This window comes from Brachyhypopomus gauderio, unplaced genomic scaffold (assembly GCF_052324685.1).
Source record: "Brachyhypopomus gauderio isolate BG-103 unplaced genomic scaffold, BGAUD_0.2 sc157, whole genome shotgun sequence".
NCBI classification, from domain to species: domain Eukaryota; kingdom Metazoa; phylum Chordata; class Actinopteri; order Gymnotiformes; family Hypopomidae; genus Brachyhypopomus; species Brachyhypopomus gauderio.
Window position 1 is genome coordinate 67,652 of NW_027506978.1, and position 13,270 is coordinate 80,921.

General features: G+C 43.1%; 1 protein-coding gene and 10 non-coding genes across 11 annotated transcripts in view; 8 read left to right on the forward strand and 3 right to left on the reverse strand.

Annotated features, from left to right (window-relative positions):
- Positions 1 to 13,270, forward strand: part of LOC143500564 (uncharacterized) — a 198,990-nt gene that overhangs the window by 48,779 nt on the left and 136,941 nt on the right. The gene's annotated exons all lie outside the window — the stretch shown is intronic.
- Positions 6,858 to 6,930, forward strand: trnam-cau (transfer RNA methionine (anticodon CAU)). The gene has a single exon. It is a non-coding gene; the product is annotated as a tRNA-Met (tRNA).
- On the forward strand, positions 7,514 to 7,595 carry trnas-uga (transfer RNA serine (anticodon UGA)). Its single transcript has one exon. It is a non-coding gene; the product is annotated as a tRNA-Ser (tRNA).
- On the reverse strand, positions 8,000 to 8,071 carry trnad-guc (transfer RNA aspartic acid (anticodon GUC)). The gene has a single exon. It is a non-coding gene; the product is annotated as a tRNA-Asp (tRNA).
- Positions 8,834 to 8,906, forward strand: trnam-cau (transfer RNA methionine (anticodon CAU)). The gene has a single exon. It is a non-coding gene; the product is annotated as a tRNA-Met (tRNA).
- trnas-uga (transfer RNA serine (anticodon UGA)) lies at positions 9,490 to 9,571 on the forward strand. The gene has a single exon. It is a non-coding gene; the product is annotated as a tRNA-Ser (tRNA).
- Positions 9,976 to 10,047, reverse strand: trnad-guc (transfer RNA aspartic acid (anticodon GUC)). Its single transcript has one exon. It is a non-coding gene; the product is annotated as a tRNA-Asp (tRNA).
- Positions 10,810 to 10,882, forward strand: trnam-cau (transfer RNA methionine (anticodon CAU)). Its single transcript has one exon. It is a non-coding gene; the product is annotated as a tRNA-Met (tRNA).
- Positions 11,466 to 11,547, forward strand: trnas-uga (transfer RNA serine (anticodon UGA)). Its single transcript has one exon. It is a non-coding gene; the product is annotated as a tRNA-Ser (tRNA).
- Positions 11,952 to 12,023, reverse strand: trnad-guc (transfer RNA aspartic acid (anticodon GUC)). Its single transcript has one exon. It is a non-coding gene; the product is annotated as a tRNA-Asp (tRNA).
- trnam-cau (transfer RNA methionine (anticodon CAU)) lies at positions 12,787 to 12,859 on the forward strand. Its single transcript has one exon. It is a non-coding gene; the product is annotated as a tRNA-Met (tRNA).

A 13,270-nucleotide genomic window follows, 5' to 3' on the forward strand; every position in this document is an offset into this window, starting at 1 on the left:
TTTTTGGGCTACTTTTCACTTGGCCCACCGCGGGACTTACAAGTCAACAATAACAATCCATGGCGATATAATACTTAAATAGTCTCAATTTTAACACTCTAACACTTTGGGCTACTTTTGGCTTCTGACGGGCGCATTTTACACTGACTTTGGCCGGAATATTTATGTACGACCTGCCAACCCTGGCCACACTTCGCTCGTGTTGACTGCAAGTGCACCAACTTATCAGTCCACAGAGACAAGCTGGAGCCTTACAAGTGATTGGAACCTCTTCTAACCAATACTTTACTTCCTTCTGAAGCTAACCAGCCCTCATTTGCCACGATTGCTCAATTATATTTTTTTATTGAGCCCTCGGAAAGTCGCGCTTCATTTCCAATGTGGGTCCGCTAGCATAGCAACATAAGCTAACCTTTGCTAACCTAAGCCAAGCTCCCCAGAACACACTATTCGGCGAAACTGAAGCAGTCGTGGATTATTTTGTTCGTTTTTTTATTCTGATTGTGGATACTTTTGAACAAAACCGATAACTTTTTATGGAATATATGAGCAATTTTCGGCATTTTCGCCAACCCGGAAGTGAGACCGTACACCCGCTACGACGCGACTCGGTGTACTCGTGAGTAAAAATTGATAATTTTTCATAAGCGATATTGTACAAAATATATATTCTAATACTGTCTATAATCTAATGTTTAGTATTGGAGCTTTTGAGTGCTGGAGTACTCTGTATCGTGTCGGATGCTACCGGAGTTGGCTACGGTAGCTTGCATAGCCTGTCGGACTATATTGGACATAAATGTCATATCATATAACGTTCATAATTGGACATGGAATTTATTCATTGGAATTTTCTGGTCTTTCTGTAATATGTGCAACGTTGTTGTTTGAAATAGCTCATCGGTTTCGTGTATGGAATTTGTTAGCATGTTGGCTCGGTTGGCTAAGGGTGTGTACTGGGTGTGGCATACATTGGAATGTTGAACTTGACATTCCTTGGAACAAAGTGGAATAACTTTGCAATGCTTGCATGGATTTGCTCCATTTTTTCTGTGTTATTAGAAAAGACCATAGCGAAATATATTTCAAATTTATAGACTGAATGGAATGGAGCTATGTGAATATACATGCTTGTGATGCTCAAAGTCAAGTGCATTTCTGACATTCCTGGCATATTAGCATCTGTAATAGAGGTTCTAAAATAAAACAAACCAAGGAATATGGTATTGAAGTGAATCAATATGTTCCCCCAACTGTCTACTTCAGTTTGAGCCATGAATTATCATTTCCCTATATGTACAACTTGAGATATCAATCAATCAATCAATCAAATTTTATTTATATAGCGCTTTTTACAACAGTTGTTGTCACAAAGCAGCTTTACAAGTGCCGAGTCCTAGCCCCCAGTGAGCAAGCCAAGGGCGACAGTGGCAAGGAAAAACTCCCTAGTTTTTTGCTTGAGGAAGAAACCTTGAGAGGAACCAAGACTCAGGGGGGGAACCCATCCTCCTCTGGCCGACACCGGTCACCATGACAACAACAACAACAATTTAGACAGAAAGAAGAGAAAGAAAATGAAAAATATGTAATAATGTCCATCATGATGTATGCATCCGGTTAGGCAGGAGGTGGCTGGCTCAGGATGGATCGCTGGTCTCCTCATCTCATTATTCCTCAAACAGGCGGGCAGCCATGTGGAGAAATGAAACAGGGAAAATTAGCTCTGTATGAGGACATATACAGGACAGGTAAAATTATAAACATTTCCGGAGTGTGGCAGCAACTCCGGCATTTAGTTAAATTATTACAGCCTAGCTAAAAAGGCAGAACCAGAAGGTAACATAGGCTTGGGGGTATTCTGAGACAAGGGCATCCGTCCACTGCACTGTCAACAAACTTGAGTGACCACGAGCAGTGACAGGACGACAGCACCAGCGCCCCAGTCTACCATAAAACCCTTTGTCTATGAACCCCTGGATCTGTACTTTTATCTAAGGGGGATATTAATTATCAAACGCTAAACTAAATAAGTGGGTTTTCAACCTAGACTTAAAGATTGTGACTGTGTCGGAGTCCCGGACGCATTTAGGAAGATTATTCCAAAGCTGGGGGGCCTTACAAGAAAAGGCTCTTCCCCCTGCTGTTACCTTATTAATTTTTGGAACTAATAAAAGACCAGCACCCTGTGATCTTAGTGGGCGTGGGGGTTCGTAATAGGAAATAAGTTCCTGAAGGTACTCAGGAGCAAGCCCGTGCAATGCTTTATAAGTTAATAAAAGAATTTTAAAGTCAATACGGAATTTAACTGGGAGCCAATGCAGGGCTGATAGGACTGGACTGATATGCTGAAATTTTCTAGTTCTGGTCAGAACCCTGGCTGCGGCATTTTGAACTATTTGAAGTTTATTTAGATTCCTATTTGAACATCCTGACAGTAGTGCATTGCAGTAGTCTAATCTAGAGCTAACAAAGGCGTGCACCAATTTTTCCGCATCATCCTGTGATAATGCATTTCTTAATTTAGCAATGTTACGGAGATGTAGAAAAGCTATCCTAGTAGTATTATCTATGTATTTATCAAATGATAGGTCAGAGTCGAGTATGACGCCTAGGTTTTTGGCTACTGTGCCAGGTGTAATGGGGTAGCCTGCGAGATTAAGCATTAGATCTGGAATTTTCTGTTTTGAGGCCTTAGGGCCCAGAAGAAGAACTTCTGTTTTGTCCTCATTAAGTTGGAGGAAGTTTAGAGACATCCAGCATTTAATATCTTTTACACAGGCCTCAATTTTTCTTAAACCGAGTTTGTCATCAGGTTTGGCTGATATGTAAAGTTGAGTGTCATCTGCATAGCAGTGAAAATTGACACCATGTTTGTTTATAACTGTGCCCAATGGTAGCATATATAATGTAAATAATAGTGGTCCTAGAATGGAGCCTTGCGGGATCCCATATTTAACTTTTGTACGTTTGGATGGAATATTATTGAGCTCTACAAACTGATAGCGATTTGTTAAGTAAGAATGAAACCATGAAAGGGCTGTGCCAGAGACTCCAACCCAGCGTTCTAACCTTTCTAGCAAGATCCTATGATCAATTGTGTCGAAAGCTGCACTAAGATCAAGAAGCACTAACAGCGATACATAACCTTGATCTGAAGCAAGGAGGAGGTCATTTGTTACTTTAACTAATGCTGTTTCAGTACTGTGATGGGGCCTAAAACCAGATTGGAACTTTTCAAATATGTGATGCCTATGCAGATATAGGCATAATTGCTGGGCAACAGCTTTTTCTATGATCTTAGATATAAATGATGTGTTTGAAATGGGTCTATAATTAGATAGTACAGTAGGATCAAGATTTGGTTTCTTAATCAGAGGTTTAATAACTGCTAATTTACATGATTTGGGCATGTGACCTATTGTAATGGATGAGTTAACTATAGTTAGAAGAGGTTCAGTTACCGCTGGTAATACCTCTTTTAATAACTTTGATGGAACCGAGTCTAGTGTGCAGGTAGCACAATTTAAGGAAGAAATTATTTTCTCTAATTCTGATTGTGGGAGTGGATGAAAAGCATCAAGTTTTTCTCCCAGTATGCGATTTAAATCGATGTCAACCAAACCAGATGACATACCAGTTGTATTACTAATAAAAGGTTTTATATTTTGTCTAATATTCTCTATTTTATTATCAAAGAAATCTATAAATACATTACTAGTGAGGTTTACTGGAATCTGAGGTTCTGCGCCTGCTTGATTTTTTGTAAGTTTGGAAATAGCATTAAAAAGAAATCTAGGATTGTTTTTATTTTTCTCTATCAGTGAGGCTAGGTATGCTGAGCGTGCTTTAGCGAGTGCCCGTTTGTAGTCAATGATGCTATCCTTCCAGGCACAGTAGAATACTTCCAACTTAGTAGATCGCCATTTACGCTCTAATTTACGTGCTATTTGTTTTAAGTTTCTAGTTTGGTCAGTGTACCACGGAGCGAGTTTTTTAGATCTAGTCTTTTTATATTTGAGTGGAGCTACTATATCTAGAGCTGATCTGCAGGTATTCTCTATGCAGTTGGTTAGACTGTCTAACTCTCCTGGATAGGATGGCGAGTGGGCTAGAGCAGTTAAATCAGGGAGGGCTTCAATAAACTGTGTTGATGTTAATGAATTTATCGAGCGCTTCATACACTGCCGAGGAGACGGGCGGGTATTTATGTTAAGATGAATCTCAAATTTGACTAAATAGTGATCAGAGATAGCTACGGTTTGCGGGAGTATATTTATATTATCTACGTCAATACCCAACGTTAAGATTAAATCTAGGGTATGATTTTGATAGTGTGTGGGTCCTACAACGTTTTGTGTAATGCCAACAGAGTTCAATATAGAAGTAAAAGCCCTTGTCAGTGGATCCTCCGCATTATCAAAATGTATGTTAAAGTCTCCTACCATTATTATTTTGTCACTACTAACTGCTAAATTTGCTGTAAAATCTGTGAAATCTTTTAAGAAATCTGAGTAAGGCCCTGGTGGTCTATATACATTTGTTAGGGAAAATGAACTTTTATTTTCAGATGGACTAGTTACATTAATAGACAGCATCTCAAATGAATTAAAGATATCCAAGTATTTCTGATGAATTTCTAAACAATCACGATATATTATACATATTCCTCCTCCTCTGCCTGACAATCTAGGTTTATGTATATAACTATATCCCACAGGAGTGGCTTCGTTTAGAGATAAATAGTCACCAGATTGAATCCACGTTTCAGTTAGACATAAAATATAAATTTTCTGGTCAGTTATAAGTTCATTCATAAAAACTGCTTTAGAGTTGAGTGATCGAATATTAATTAATCCAATTTTCAGATCGGTCATATAGGTAATAATTGGATGTGAAGTTTGAATATTAGTTAAAAACTTAGGACGGACTATTTTCTTATGATTTAATTTAACCCGGGGCACAGACACAGTCTCAATCCTATGGGATCTTGGTGACGCCTCTAAGCAGCTCGCAGACAGACGGTTTAGCCCGTTAGTCTGCGGCCTGGTCGCGACTCTGGTTAGTCAGCAGCTCCTAGTACTACACTGCCCACTAACTAAAAGACTACGGGCTATGCTGCAAGATAACAGGGCAGCGCCATCCCGGGTGGGGTGGACACCGTCCCTGCCTAAAAGACCAGGCTTGCCCTCGAAATCTTTCCAATTATCAATAAAGCCCACTTGATTTTCGGAGCACCACTTGGACATCCAGCGGTTTAGCGACGTGAGCCTGCTGTACTGCTCATCACCGCGCCGCATTGGGATGGGGCCAGAGCAGATTACGGCATCGGACATCGTCTGGGCTAATTTAACCACCTCTTTAACATTAGCCTTAGTCACCTCTGACTGCCGCAGACGTATATCGTTGGCCCCTACATGTATAACTATCCTAGAGAATCGTTTATGGGCTAACAGTCTAAGGTTGCCACTAATGTCCGGCGCTCTGGCTCCCGGTAAACAGCTGACTGTAACCGCTGGTGCCCCTACAGGAATAGCGACTTTCACGTGTCGGACTATAGAGTCTCCTATGACCAGAGTCTCCTCAGAGGGTGTAGCACTGAGCGGGGCAAACCTGTTGGACACGTGAACCGGGGAGTGGTGCTCTGGTGGGCTAGCGCTGGCGTTAGCGGTAGCTGCAGCCCTCGCTCTCCGACTACGCCGCCGAGACGTCACCCATTCGCCCCGCTGTGAGGGCTCTATCGCCGGAGTCGCGGAGGCGCTAGTTCTCCCTGGCGCGTCCACACCTACTACAGACCCTGTCTCTCTATCCCTCAATAATGAGTGGACGCGGCGCTCTAAACTTTCCACTTTCGCCACAAGAGAAGTAACTAACTGGCACCTCTCACAAATACTATCACTATTACTATCAGTGGCGAAAGGGTCTAGACTAAACATGCCACACTCCGAACAAGGAAACAAACCAACACCAGCCATGAATAAATCAAAACACTTACCGTGTCTAGCCGATTTATACAAACTTACGCTAGCTGATTTTTAGAAGCAGAAAGTTGATCAGCGGCCGGAATATTCAGCTGCCCGTCTTGACGGTGGAAGTACTATCTGTAAAAAATTATCTAGGAAGGCAAAAAATAAAGATTAGCACGTAAACAGATTAGTACACTTTAGAAAAACAATTTCAAAGTTCGCTCCGCAGCAGCGTCGGCAGGAAGCAGCAGGAAGCAGCAGGAGCAGCCAGTGACGTCAGCAGATCAGATATTATGATTTATGATAGGAAAAACTCAAAGAATCTTGGTGACCTACAGGTTTGATTCATCTGCCTTCCTAGTTAAGTCATGCGAACCATTTGCTGCAAAATTGGCTTTAGCTACATTGGCAATTCATTTTGTCTTCGTATTCCAGTGCATTGTACCGAACTGCAATATCCATCTTAGATCAACTGAGATTTTGCATTTCTCTCTTTCCCACATGCAAGTTCTGAATTTCTTGGCACACATTACTGCTTTGCATCTACTAAAAGCACTCCAGAGAAAGCTTCACTTCATACCTTCATGAGGTAGGTGTCGTTTGTACTTGTATTTTGGTGGTATTTTTGTTTTTTTTTTTGTTTGTGTGCGTTGTTTGTCTACTCTTGGAACATCCTGTGATTGGTTAGGGTAGGATTAGAGTTTAATTACGTTGGCCTCAGATTCTGGTTAATTCCAGGCTTCTTGTGCTAACCTTGTTGTTTGTTAGCTGTTGTTGGCAGTAATTAGTTGCTGCAGGTGCACTTGCCGCCATGCTCCAAGGAGTGAATTGGGGGCGGATACATTTTTTCTCCAGCTTTGTTAGTTCTTCCTCAGCCTCGCTTCTTCTTTCCTAGCCTCGTTAGCACAGTAGGTAGCGCGTCAGTCTCATAATCTGAAGGTCGTGAGTTCGACCCTCACACGGGGCAGCAGAAGCTTTTTGAAAAGATTGACGAGCCCCCAAAAGATGCTCAAACGCTCTTTCCTTATTCACTCGCATGCTGAGCACACCCCCTACCTGAAAATAGTATTGGCACATGACTCTTACAGGTCATCCCTAGTTGATTCAAGCTGTGCTTTTTCTTTTGTAAATTCGCGTGTACACAGCAAGTTGTGTTGCATCCAATTCAATTCTCTCCACTGACCGTTCAGTCAATACCTTGATGGCGTCTGTATTGACACCTCTACTGAGACATCAAGCTGCCTCTTTGGAGCATGTTCGCTCCCAGATCAAACTGCAGTGTCGTGGTGCCAACACAGAATAATGGACCACGTCGGACACTTTTCACTTTTGATTCTTTTTGATTCACTTTTGATGACACGCTTTTGAATACCTGATCACCTGGAATTGGTACCAGCTTGAAGTTAATAGTGAGTAGACTTATGGAGATTCATTTATTTGAATTTTCTTCTCAAGCCATTTGCAACTCAGAAGCAATGACACTTGTGCACTCATCATTGAGCTTGAGGAAGTCCAAGGAATTGATCTCTATGTTACTCTCGCTCCGCCGAGCTGCGATGGCCGAGAGGTTAAGGCGTTGGACTTGAAATCCAATGGGGTTTCCCCGCGCAGGTTCGACTCCTGCTTGCAGCGTGAGTGTCTTGTTGGGCGTGTGGAAAGAGAGAGTGTGCTCTCTTCCTGCTAGCCAGTTTTAAATATGCTTCTCATGCCATTTGCAACTTTGTGCTGCCAAACTTTAGCAGTCCTAACTGATCCTGAAATAGTCCCAGGAATTGAGTTACAAATGGCTGCTTCGTCGTTACAATGTGTTGGCATGGAAATGCAGTGGGGTCTCTTGCAGCGTAGAGGATTAACTTGCCTCTCTAATGTGATTTGTGATGAGACCTTATGCCACCAGTGGGGAGAGCTCGCACTCACAGGTGCTTCATCCAAAGATCTTCATGCAACATAGCGATGTCTTGTTTCAGGTAAAAGAAAAAGTGCCACATTCTTTCATGGCCGGTCACTGGTTGCTCCGCCTTGCGCTAAAAGAGGGTCTCCCCGTCGGGGAATCGAACCCCGGTCTTCCGCGTGACAGGCGGAGATACTATCCACTATACTAACGAGGACACGTGCTGTGTCTTGCAGTGATGCTGAGTCAGGTGACGTGCACTTGTCCCCTTGATTTTAAAGTACTCTGAATCATTGTGCCTGCAAGGAGGTGGTAAAAAGAACACATTGTGGTGATATTGACTCACTGTTGCCACTCCTCTTTTACCATCGTCAGTTTGTGGACTTATGATAGGAAAAACTCAAAGAATCTTGGTGACCTACAGGTTTGATTCATCTGCCTTCCTAGTTAAGTCATGCAAACCATTTGCTGCAAAATTGGCTTTAGCTACATTGGCAATTCATTTTGTCTTTGTATTCCAGTGCATTGTACCGAACTGCAATATCCATCTTAGATCAACTGAGATTTTGCATTTCTCTCTTTCCCACATGCAAGTTCTGAATTTCTTGGCACACATTACTGCTTTGCATCTACTAAAAGCACTCCAGAGAAAGCTTCACTTCATACCTTCATGAGGTAGGTGTCGTTTGTACTTGTATTTTGGTGGTATTTTTGTTTTTTTTTTGTTTGTGTGCGTTGTTTGTCTACTCTTGGAACATCCTGTGATTGGTTAGGGTAGGATTAGAGTTTAATTACGTTGGCCTCAGATTCTGGTTAATTCCAGGCTTCTTGTGCTAACCTTGTTGTTTGTTAGCTGTTGTTGGCAGTAATTAGTTGCTGCAGGTGCACTTGCCGCCATGCTCCAAGGAGTGAATTGGGGGCGGATACATTTTTTCTCCAGCTTTGTTAGTTCTTCCTCAGCCTCGCTTCTTCTTTCCTAGCCTCGTTAGCGCAGTAGGTAGCGCGTCAGTCTCATAATCTGAAGGTCGTGAGTTCGACCCTCACACGGGGCAGCAGAAGCTTTTTGAAAAGATTGACGAGCCCCCAAAAGATGCTCAAACGCTCTTTCCTTATTCACTCGCATGCTGAGCACACCCCCTACCTGAAAATAGTATTGGCACATGACTCTTACAGGTCATCCCTAGTTGATTCAAGCTGTGCTTTTTCTTTTGTAAATTCGCGTGTACACAGCAAGTTGTGTTGCATCCAATTCAATTCTCTCCACTGACCGTTCAGTCAATACCTTGATGGCGTCTGTATTGACACCTCTACTGAGACATCAAGCTGCCTCTTTGGAGCATGTTCGCTCCCAGATCAAACTGCAGTGTCGTGGTGCCAACACAGAATAATGGACCACGTCGGACACTTTTCACTTTTGATTCTTTTTGATTCACTTTTGATGACACGCTTTTGAATACCTGATCACTTGGAATTGGTACCAGCTTGAAGTTAATAGTGAGTAGACTTATGGAGATTCATTTATTTGAATTTTCTTCTCAAGCCATTTGCAACTCAGAAGCAATGACACTTGTGCACTCATCATTGAGCTTGAGGAAGTCCAAGGAATTGATCTCTATGTTACTCTCGCTCCGCCGAGCTGCGATGGCCGAGAGGTTAAGGCGTTGGACTTGAAATCCAATGGGGTTTCCCCGCGCAGGTTCGACTCCTGCTTGCAGCGTGAGTGTCTTGTTGGGCGTGTGGAAAGAGAGAGTGTGCTCTCTTCCTGCTAGCCAGTTTTAAATATGCTTCTCATGCCATTTGCAACTTTGTGCTGCCAAACTTTAGCAGTCCTAACTGATCCTGAAATAGTCCCAGGAATTGAGTTACAAATGGCTGCTTCGTCGTTACAATGTGTTGGCATGGAAATGCAGTGGGGTCTCTTGCAGCGTAGAGGATTAACTTGCCACTCTAATGTGATTTGTGATGAGACCTTATGCCACCAGTGGGGAGAGCTCGCACTCACAGGTGCTTCATCCAAAGATCTTCATGCAACATAGTGATGTCTTGTTTCAGGTAAAAGAAAAAGTGCCACATTCTTTCATGGCCGGTCACTGGTTGCTCCGCCTTGCGCTAAAAGAGGGTCTCCCCGTCGGGGAATCGAACCCCGGTCTTCCGCGTGACAGGCGGAGATACTATCCACTATACTAACGAGGACACGTGCTGTGTCTCGCAGTGATGCTGAGTCAGGTGACGTGCACTTGTCCCCTTGATTTTAAAGTACTCTGAATCATTGTGCCTGCAAGGAGGTGGTAAAAAGAACACATTGTGGTGATATTGACTCACTGTTGCCACTCCTCTTTTACCATCGTCAGTTTGTGGACTTATGATAGGAAAAACTCAAAGAATCTTGGTGACCTACAGGTTTGATTCATCTGCCTTCCTAGTTAAGTCATGCAAACCATTTGCTGCAAAATTGGCTTTAGCTACATTGGCAATTCATTTTGTCTTTGTATTCCAGTGCATTGTACCGAACTGCAATATCCATCTTAGATCAACTGAGATTTTGCATTTCTCTCTTTCCCACATGCAAGTTCTGAATTTCTTGGCACACATTACTGCTTTGCATCTACTAAAAGCACTCCAGAGAAAGCTTCACTTCATACCTTCATGAGGTAGGTGTCGTTTGTACTTGTATTTTGGTGGTATTTTTGTTTTTTTTTTGTTTGTGTGCGTTGTTTGTCTACTCTTGGAACATCCTGTGATTGGTTAGGGTAGGATTAGAGTTTAATTACGTTGGCCTCAGATTCTGGTTAATTCCAGGCTTCTTGTGCTAACCTTGTTGTTTGTTAGCTGTTGTTGGCAGTAATTAGTTGCTGCAGGTGCACTTGCCGCCATGCTCCAAGGAGTGAATTGGGGGCGGATACATTTTTTCTCCAGCTTTGTTAGTTCTTCCTCAGCCTCGCTTCTTCTTTCCTAGCCTCGTTAGCGCAGTAGGTAGCGCGTCAGTCTCATAATCTGAAGGTCGTGAGTTCGACCCTCACACGGGGCAGCAGAAGCTTTTTGAAAAGATTGACGAGCCCCCAAAAGATGCTCAAACGCTCTTTCCTTATTCACTCGCATGCTGAGCACACCCCCTACCTGAAAATAGTATTGGCACATGACTCTTACAGGTCATCCCTAGTTGATTCAAGCTGTGCTTTTTCTTTTGTAAATTCGCGTGTACACAGCAAGTTGTGTTGCATCCAATTCAATTCTCTCCACTGACCGTTCAGTCAATACCTTGATGGCGTCTGTATTGACACCTCTACTGAGACATCAAGCTGCCTCTTTGGAGCATGTTCGCTCCCAGATCAAACTGCAGTGTCGTGGTGCCAACACAGAATAATGGACCACGTCGGACACTTTTCACTTTTGATTCTTTTTGATTCACTTTTGATGACACGCTTTTGAATACCTGATCACTTGGAATTGGTACCAGCTTGAAGTTAATAGTGAGTAGACTTATGGAGATTCATTTATTTGAATTTTCTTCTCAAGCCATTTGCAACTCAGAAGCAATGACACTTGTGCACTCATCATTGAGCTTGAGGAAGTCCAAGGAATTGATCTCTATGTTACTCTCGCTCCGCCGAGCTGCGATGGCCGAGAGGTTAAGGCGTTGGACTTGAAATCCAATGGGGTTTCCCCGCGCAGGTTCGACTCCTGCTTGCAGCGTGAGTGTCTTGTTGGGCGTGTGGAAAGAGAGAGTGTGCTCTCTTCCTGCTAGCCAGTTTTAAATATGCTTCTCATGCCATTTGCAACTTTGTGCTGCCAAACTTTAGCAGTCCTAACTGATCCTGAAATAGTCCCAGGAATTGAGTTACAAATGGCTGCTTCGTCGTTACAATGTGTTGGCATGGAAATGCAGTGGGGTCTCTTGCAGCGTAGAGGATTAACTTGCCACTCTAATGTGATTTGTGATGAGACCTTATGCCACCAGTGGGGAGAGCTCGCACTCACAGGTGCTTCATCCAAAGATCTTCATGCAACATAGTGATGTCTTGTTTCAGGTAAAAGAAAAAGTGCCACATTCTTTCATGGCCGGTCACTGGTTGCTCCGCCTTGCGCTAAAAGAGGGTCTCCCCGTCGGGGAATCGAACCCCGGTCTTCCGCGTGACAGGCGGAGATACTATCCACTATACTAACGAGGACACGTGCTGTGTCTCGCAGTGATGCTGAGTCAGGTGACGTGCACTTGTCCCCTTGATTTTAAAGTACTCTGAATCATTGTGCCTGCAAGGAGGTGGTAAAAAGAACACATTGTGGTGATATTGACTCACTGTTGCCACTCCTCTTTTACCATCGTCAGTTTGTGGACTTATGATAGGAAAAACTCAAAGAATCTTGGTGACCTACAAGTTTGATTCATCTGCCTTCCTAGTTAAGTCATGCAAACCATTTGCTGCAAAATTGGCTTTAGCTACATTGGCAATTCATTTTGTCTTCGTATTCCAGTGCATTGTACCGAACTGCAATATCCATCTTAGATCAACTGAGATTTTGCATTTCTCTCTTTCCCACATGCAAGTTCTGAATTTCTTGGCACACATTACTGCTTTGCATCTACTAAAAGCACTCCAGAGAAAGCTTCACTTCATACCTTCATGAGGTAGGTGTCGTTTGTACTTGTATTTTGGTGGTATTTTTGTTTTTTTTTTTGTTTGTGTGCGTTGTTTGTCTACTCTTGGAACATCCTGTGATTGGTTAGGGTAGGATTAGAGTTTAATTACGTTGGCCTCAGATTCTGGTTAATTCCAGGCTTCTTGTGCTAACCTTGTTGTTTGTTAGCTGTTGTTGGCAGTAATTAGTTGCTGCAGGTGCACTTGCCGCCATGCTCCAAGGAGTGAATTGGGGGCGGATACATTTTTTCTCCAGCTTTGTTAGTTCTTCCTCAGCCTCGCTTCTTCTTTCCTAGCCTCGTTAGTGCAGTAGGTAGCGCGTCAGTCTCATAATCTGAAGGTCGTGAGTTTGACCCTCACACGGGGCAGCAGAAGCTTTTTGAAAAGATTGACGAGCCCCCAAAAGATGCTCAAACGCTCTTTCCTTATTCACTCGCATGCTGAGCACACCCCCTACCTGAAAATAGTATTGGCACATGACTCTTACAGGTCATCCCTAGTTGATTCAAGCTGTGCTTTTTCTTTTGTAAATTCGCGTGTACACAGCAAGTTGTGTTGCATCCAATTCAATTCTCTCCACTGACCGTTCAGTCAATACCTTGATGGCGTCTGTATTGACACCTCTACTGAGACATCAAGCTGCCTCTTTGGAGCATGTTCGCTCCCAGATCAAACTGCAGTGTCGTGGTGCCAACACAGAATAATGGACCACGTCGGACACTTTTCACTTTTGATTCTTTTTGATTCACTTTTGATGACACGCTTTTGAATACCTGATC